Below are 7,096 nucleotides of genomic sequence, written 5' to 3'. Positions count from 1 at the left end.
GTTGGAATTTAATCTCCAGTGTAACTGTATTAAGTGAGGCCTTTGGCCCTGCGTGGCGATTCATGCCTGTAATCCCAGCTCTTTGGCAGGCCAAGGTGTGCAGATCAAAAGAGGTCAAGAGATTGAGCCCATCCTGGCTAACATGGTAAAATCCCGTCTTTACTAAAAATACAAAAATTAGCCAGGCGTGGTGGCAGGCGCCTGTAGTCTCAGCTACTAGGGAGGCTAGGGCAGGAGAATGGCTTGAACCCAGGAGGCAGAGGTTGCAGTGAGCACAGATAATGCCACTGCACTCCAGCCTGGGTGACAAAGCCAGACTCGTCTCAAAAAAAAAAAAAAAAAAAGTGAGACCTTTAGGAGGTGGTTTAGGAATATTACCCTTGTAAAAGAGGCTCCAGGGAGCCCCCTTACCCCTTCTGCCGTGTGAGGACACGGCAGCAAGCTACTATTTTTGAAGGGGAGAACAAGCCCTCACCAAACACTGAATCTGCTAGCACCTTAATCTTGGACTTCCCAGCCTCCAAAACTGTAAGTAGTTTGTTTCTGTTGTTTATAAATTAGCCAGTCTAAGGTACTTTGTTATAGTTATCTGATCAGGCTGTCACTGAAATTAGTACCGAGAAGTGGAGTGCTGCTGTAACAAACATCTTAAAATGTGGAAGCAGCTTTGAAACTGAGTAATGTGGTAGAGGCTGGGGAAGTTCTGAGGCACACCGCCATGAAAGGAGTCTTAAGAGCAATTTGGTAAGGGCTCAGAAAAGAGCTGTAGAGAAAGCCTCAGTCTTCTTAGAGATTACCTAAGTGGTCATGATCAGAATGTTGGTAGAAATACAGAGGCCTTTCCGATGAGGTCTTTCATGGAAACTAGGAACATGTTACAAGAAACTGGAGGAAAGGTGATTGTTAGTTAAGTTGCAATTAACTTGGCTTGTTTGTGTCCTAATGTTTTGTGGAAAACGAACTTTTGAGCAACAAAATATTTGGCAAAAGAAATCTCTAAACACTATTGAGAGTGCAGAATGGTTTCTCTGGACTGCTTATAATAAACTGCAAAGAGAGACACAAAGATTAAACTAATAATCAAAAACAGAACTTACAGATACGGAAAATCCTCATGTAAAGAATAAAAAAGCCAGGCACGGTGGCTTATGCCTATAATCCCAGCACTTTGGGAGGCCAAGAATGCGAGACCAACCTGGTGAAAGCCTGTCTCTATTAGAAATGCAAAAATTAGTTGGGCGTGGCGGCGGAGACTGTAATCCCAGCTGCTCAGGACGCTGAGGCAGGGAATCACTTGAATCTGGGAGGTGGAGGTTGCAGTGACCCGCGTTCGTGCCACTGCACTCCAGCCTGGGCCAAAGATTGAGACTCTGCCGCAAAGAGAAAAAAAAAAAAGTGTTTAAGTGTATTTGAATTTCGGAGGAACACAAACATTCAGACTATAGCACTGAGTGCTGGATATTTCTGTACCTCTGTAAATATTTTCAAGGTTTGTTCCGGGACACATTTAGGTTACCTCTAAGTAGCTTGATCCTTTACAGGTGTTTCTTTCAAAGCGTATTCAAGTGTATTTTTTTCCTAATAAGGTGATTAGTATGGATAGAAGTGAGCCAGATGCTCTCAGTTAAGACAATGGAAGACTAACCCTCCGAAGTGTTTTAGAGATCATGGGGGCTGCCACTGCCATCACAAGACCAGAATGCCAAGACCTAACGGACAGAACTATGTCAAATAAGAGTCCTCAGGCATCGTAAGAGTCCTCGGCACTCACTTCACTGCGCCACCTGCAAGTTTCTGTTCCCGGTATTCTGGCACAGAGATCTTCAGTCATCCCACAGGCAGCTCCAGTGACTTCAGGTGCAACGCAGGCTGCAATGACTTTCCCTTTTAAGGGTGCCGGTGTTAAACCTTAGCAACACCCACACGACGCTAATTCTGCAGTGGCAGAGAGTCCAAGAGCTATGGCGATATGGCTACCTCCACCTACATTTCAAAGGACGTTCTGAATGGCCTCAGGGCCCCAGCAGTGAACTGTCACAGGGGAGGGACTACGACAGAGACCAATCAGAAATTAACAGAAACCCATGTGCAACTCGAGTCTGGGAGACCGGCGGGCATAACCACCCAACCTGACAACTGCAGCAAGGTTTACGCCCAGCAAACTCATGAGGCTGCCTCAGGGCCCCAACCCTAACCAGTGTAAACATTATCTTCAAGCCTTAAGATTTGCCCTTTCGGGCTTTGGACTTACTTGGAACCAGTTACTCCTTTCTTCGTTTATTTCTCCTTTTAAAATGGGAATGTCTATTCCACGCCTGTCCTGCTGTGTCCAGAATTGGCGGGTTCTCTCACTAACTTAAAGAAGAAAGCCGCAAAACCCTTGCAGTGAGTGTTACAGGTCTATAAAGATGCTGGATCCCAGTTTGTTCATTCATACCTTCACATATGTCTGGATCTTCCTTCCGGTTGATTCCTGATCTTGGTAACAGAAGAGAAGCTTACAGGCCTATCACTGTGAGCGTTACTAGCTCTTAAATACGGCACATCTGGAGCTGCACATCTGGAGTTGGTCGTCCTTCCCGGTGGGTTCATCACCTCACTGGTTTACAGAAAAGAAGCGGAGACCTTTGTTGTAAGTGTTACAGTTCTTAAAAGCAGCCTGGACTGAAGAGTTGAGCTAAAGAGTAACCGCAAATAACAAAAACAACAAACCTTCCACCACTCTAAAAAGCGAATCCTAGCAGTTTGCTGTTAACCAGCTCGGGCAGCCTGCTTTTATCCCCTTATCTGGCCCCACCCACATCCTGCAGATTGGTCCATTTTACAGAGAGCTGATTGGTCCATTTTACAGAGAGCTGATTGGTCCACTTTACAGAGAGCTGATTGGACCGCTTTGACAGCATGCTGATTGGTGCACTTACAATCCCTGAGCTAGAAACAGAGTACTGATTGGTGCATTTACAATCCTCCAGCTTGACATAAAAGTTCTCCAAGTCCTCACTAGATTAGCTAGTCACAGAGCACTGATTGGTGTATTTACAAACCTTGAGGTAGACACAGGGTGCTGATTGGTGCGTTTACGATCCCTCAGCTAGACATAAAGGTTCTCCAAGTCCTTCTAGAATCAGGAACCCAGCTGACTTCACCTAGTGGTTTCCTCACCAGGGCTGCAGGCAGAGCTGCCTGCTAGTCCTGCACCGTGCACACCCACTGCTCGGGTCCTGGGGGGCTGATGGGGACGGCTAATGGAGACCGTGCACCACGGAGCAGGGAGTGGCGCCCGTCGGGGAGACTCGGGTCGCGCGGGAGCCCACCGCGGGGCGGGACGTTCGGCATGGCGGGCTGCAGGTCCGGAGCCCTGCCCCGCGGGGAGGCAGCTCAGCCAGCACTGCTAGGGGACCTGGGGCAACCTCTGCAGCTGCTGGCCCGGGTGCTAATTTCCTCACTGCCCTGGGCCGGCGGCGCCCACCGGCCGCTCGGTGTGCGGGGCCCGCCAGTCCCGCGACCGTGAGCGCCGTGCTTCTCTGGTTCCTGCCGGGCCTCTGCCTCCATACCTCCCTACAAGCAGGAGGAGCCGGCTCCGGCCTGGGCCAGTGGAGAATCGCTTGAACCCAAGAGGCAGAGGTTGCAGTGAGCTGAGATCGCACCGTTGCACCCCAGACTGGGTGAGGGAGCAAGACTCCGAAGTGAGGCCTTTAGGAGGTGATTTAGGAATAGTACCCTTTAAAAGAGGCTTGAGGGGACCCCCTTAACCCTTTCACCACGTGAGAACACAGCAATGAGGCACTATCTTTGAAGCAGAGAGCAAGACCTCACCAAACTCTAAATCTGCTAGCACGTTAATCTTGGACTTCCCAGCCTTCAGAATTGTGAGCAACAAATTTCTGTTGTTTGTAAATTACTCAGTCTAAGGTATTTTGTTATGGAAGCCTAAATGAACTAAGATACACAATAAGGTAAAATTCACAATATCTGGCATCCAATCAGAAACTAACAGAAACACGAAGAAGTTTTTTAAAAATACAAACATAATGAGAAAAAGTAATCAACCAAAACTGACCCAGAATTGAGACAGATGTTAGAATTTTACAGGCAAAACATTAAAATGATTATTATATCTTCATTTCACGTGTTTAAAATTTGAAGTACAAGAATAAAAGATAAAAAGACTCAAATCTAACTTCTAGAGATGAAAAAATGCAATGTATCACATGGAAAATATATTGGATGGGAGTAATGGCAGATTAGACATTGCAAAGAAAAGATCAGTGAATTAAAAAGATAGCAATAGAAACTATTCAAAAATGAAACACTGAGAGACAAAAGAAATAAAAGTAAAAGATGGCAGTGTGTACCTGTAGTCCTAGATACTCAGGAGGCAGATCACTTGAGCCCAGGAGGTCAATGTTGTAGTGAGCTATGATCGTGCCACTGCGCTCCAGCCTGGGCAACAGAGCAAGATCCTGTCTCTAAAAAATGAATAAATAATAAAGTGTAAGGTGACAGTGATCAGAATGAGAAGTGAGCTGAACATTGAGTATGATCAAAAAAGGCTGTTTTACCTCACAAGAAACTAAATTTATCAGTTTCTTGACCCATGACATGGTAGGTATCATGCATGAAGAACGCAGCATTAGCCAGACATATAAAGTCTTTGAACCCAGGTAAAGTGTCTTATCTTCTGAGTCTTAAGTTCACCAAGTGTAAAATAAGACCTTTTTTTTTTTCTTTCTTTCTGAGACAGAGTCTCGCTCTGTTGCCCAGGCTGGAGTGCAGTGGCGCAATCTCGGCTCACTGCAAGCTCCCCATCCCGGGCACACGCCATTCTCCTGCCTCAGCCTCCTGAGAAGCTGGGACTACAGGTGCCCGCCACCACGCCTGGCTAATTTTTTGTGTTTTTAGTAGAGACGGGATTTCACCGTGTTAGCCACGATGGTCTCAATCGCCTGACCTCGTGATCTGCCCGCCTCAGCCTCCCAAAGTGGTGGGATCACACACGTGAGCCACCATGCCTGGCCAAAATAAGCACTTCTTTACACAAACTTTCTTCGGTCTTCAGATTCATACCTTCAGCTACTTGAGGGCATTCCCATTTAAATGACCCAAAAACTCAGCATGTGTAAACCATGTTCTGCCCTCTACAAACCTATGCATCTCCCAAGTTCTAAGTTCTTTATTGAATCACCATACACATAGCCATAAATCTGAAAACATACTAAATAAATCACTTTTCTTCTCCCTTACCCACCCACATTGATCTAGTCACAAAGTCCTGCCATTTAAAAAGGAATGTTATCAGAAATAGAAATACTGCATGATCTCACTTCTACACAGAATCTAAAATAGCCAGACTCAGAGAAGCACAGAGTAGGATGGTGATTGCCAGAGGCTGGGAGGATACAGGAATGAGGTGATGTTGGTCAAAGGGTACAGAAATGGTGACTGTGTAGAAGTGATTGATATGTTCATTACTGGAATGTGATGATCATCTCACAATGTCTTTCAAAACATCACGTTGTGTATCTTAAATATATACTTTCTTTTGTTTGTTTCTAGGCAGTTAATGATTTGATTGACAACAGCAAAAACTAGTTAATATATACAAAATTATCATTTTATGTCAGGAGAAAATATATCATATTGGCAACAGAACATGTCCTGCCAACCCCCAAGTGGCTGGCATAGTACGTCCACCCTGTGACAGGCCCACTGGGACTGTGGTGAACCTGCCTGTACCTCACTACAAAACCCCCTTTCCCTGAGAAATGTACAGAAGGAGAGATGAAGAGAGTGCACCCAAAAGGAAGAGGGAGAGGCTGGGGTCCTGTGCCCCGAGCTCAGAACTTCAGAGGGAAGACTGGCCAGAACTTGGGCTGCTTTGGGTCACAGTGCTTGTCAAAGCTCAGCTGCACCGAAGCCTCCATGGCCTGGAGCTTGGCAGCGCTGTTCCCATACAAGCACCTCATCTCAGCCTGGCACTGCTCGCCGGGCCGCTCAGTCGGGGGCTCCACCGACCGGTGGGTGTTGTAGCACAGGGTGGTCGGGGTTCACGTAGCTGTCCAGGCACTCTGCATCCAGCTGCTGCCGCTGCCTTCATTCTCTGTGCCTCTCGGTTTCTGCAAAGTACTGGCGAAGATCCTCGGTGATTTCCATATTGCTCAGGTCACATTCTACCTCTGCATCTACCCCTCCTCTTTAAACAAAGCGTGGTCTTCTCTCATGGATGCCTGGATCCCGTTGCTGTCATGTGGATGCTGCCCAGACCCTCTGAAATGTGAAGAACTGCAGGTGGAGTCCCGCCAGGTCACATGATGGTCATAGAAGGACTGAGGATATCCAGCCTGGTTGTCTTTAGAGCTTTGGAAAAGAAGTGCAGAAAGGAAGTGCCGGCTGGGCGCGGTGGCTCACGCCTGTAATCCCAGCACTTTGGGAGGCCAAGGCAGGTGGATCGCATCAGGAGTTCAAGACTAGCCTGGCCAACATGGTGAAACCCCGTCTCTACTAAAAATACAAAAAATCAGCCAGGTGTGGTGGCAGGCACTTGTAATCCCAGCTACTTAGGAGGCTGAAGCAGGAGAATCGCTTGAAACAGTGAGGTGGAGGTTACAGTGAGCCAAGGTTGTGCCCCTGTACTCCAGCCTGGGCAACAAGAGCGAGACTCCATCTGAGAAAAAAAAAAAAAGGGAAGCACCACAGAAGACTGAAACAGGATTCCACGGCCTTCCTGTAGGCATTCTGATGGTTTTGCCATCAAGCCATTGTTTGATGATAATGTTGCCAGTATCTTGCATACGCCAGATGAGAATACCAAGGCCTGGTAGCTTTCGATGTTAATGCCTTCACCACTGCCATCACTGACTGTGAAAGTCCAAATAGGCGCTGAAACTCGTGGGTGCACAGCTTGCAGATTCCGGGCAGTGGGCGAGTAGGGGCCTAGTTTTCGTTGGAAAGACAGAGGCGGTGGGGAGTGGGGAAAAGGTGGCTGTTGCTGGGGTGACTGGAAGTGTGCTAATATATACAATTTTTTTAATTCTTTTTTATTTTAATTTTTATTTTTAGTTCTGGGGTACGTGTACATGCAGGATGTGCAGGTTTG

General features: G+C 47.0%; 1 pseudogene; it reads right to left on the bottom strand.

The window, feature by feature from the left end:
• Positions 1-5,837: 5,837 nt before the first annotated feature.
• On the bottom strand, positions 5,838-6,882 carry LOC108533929 (gem-associated protein 8-like; annotated as a pseudogene).
• Positions 6,883-7,096: the final 214 nt, after the last annotated feature.

Source organism: Rhinopithecus bieti, unplaced genomic scaffold (genome assembly GCF_001698545.2).
Source record: "Rhinopithecus bieti isolate Rb0 unplaced genomic scaffold, ASM169854v2 scaffold_11161, whole genome shotgun sequence".
Lineage (NCBI taxonomy): Eukaryota > Metazoa > Chordata > Mammalia > Primates > Cercopithecidae > Rhinopithecus > Rhinopithecus bieti.
Note: the sequence above shows the minus strand (reverse complement) of the source record. Positions and strands in the feature narration are given on the sequence as shown.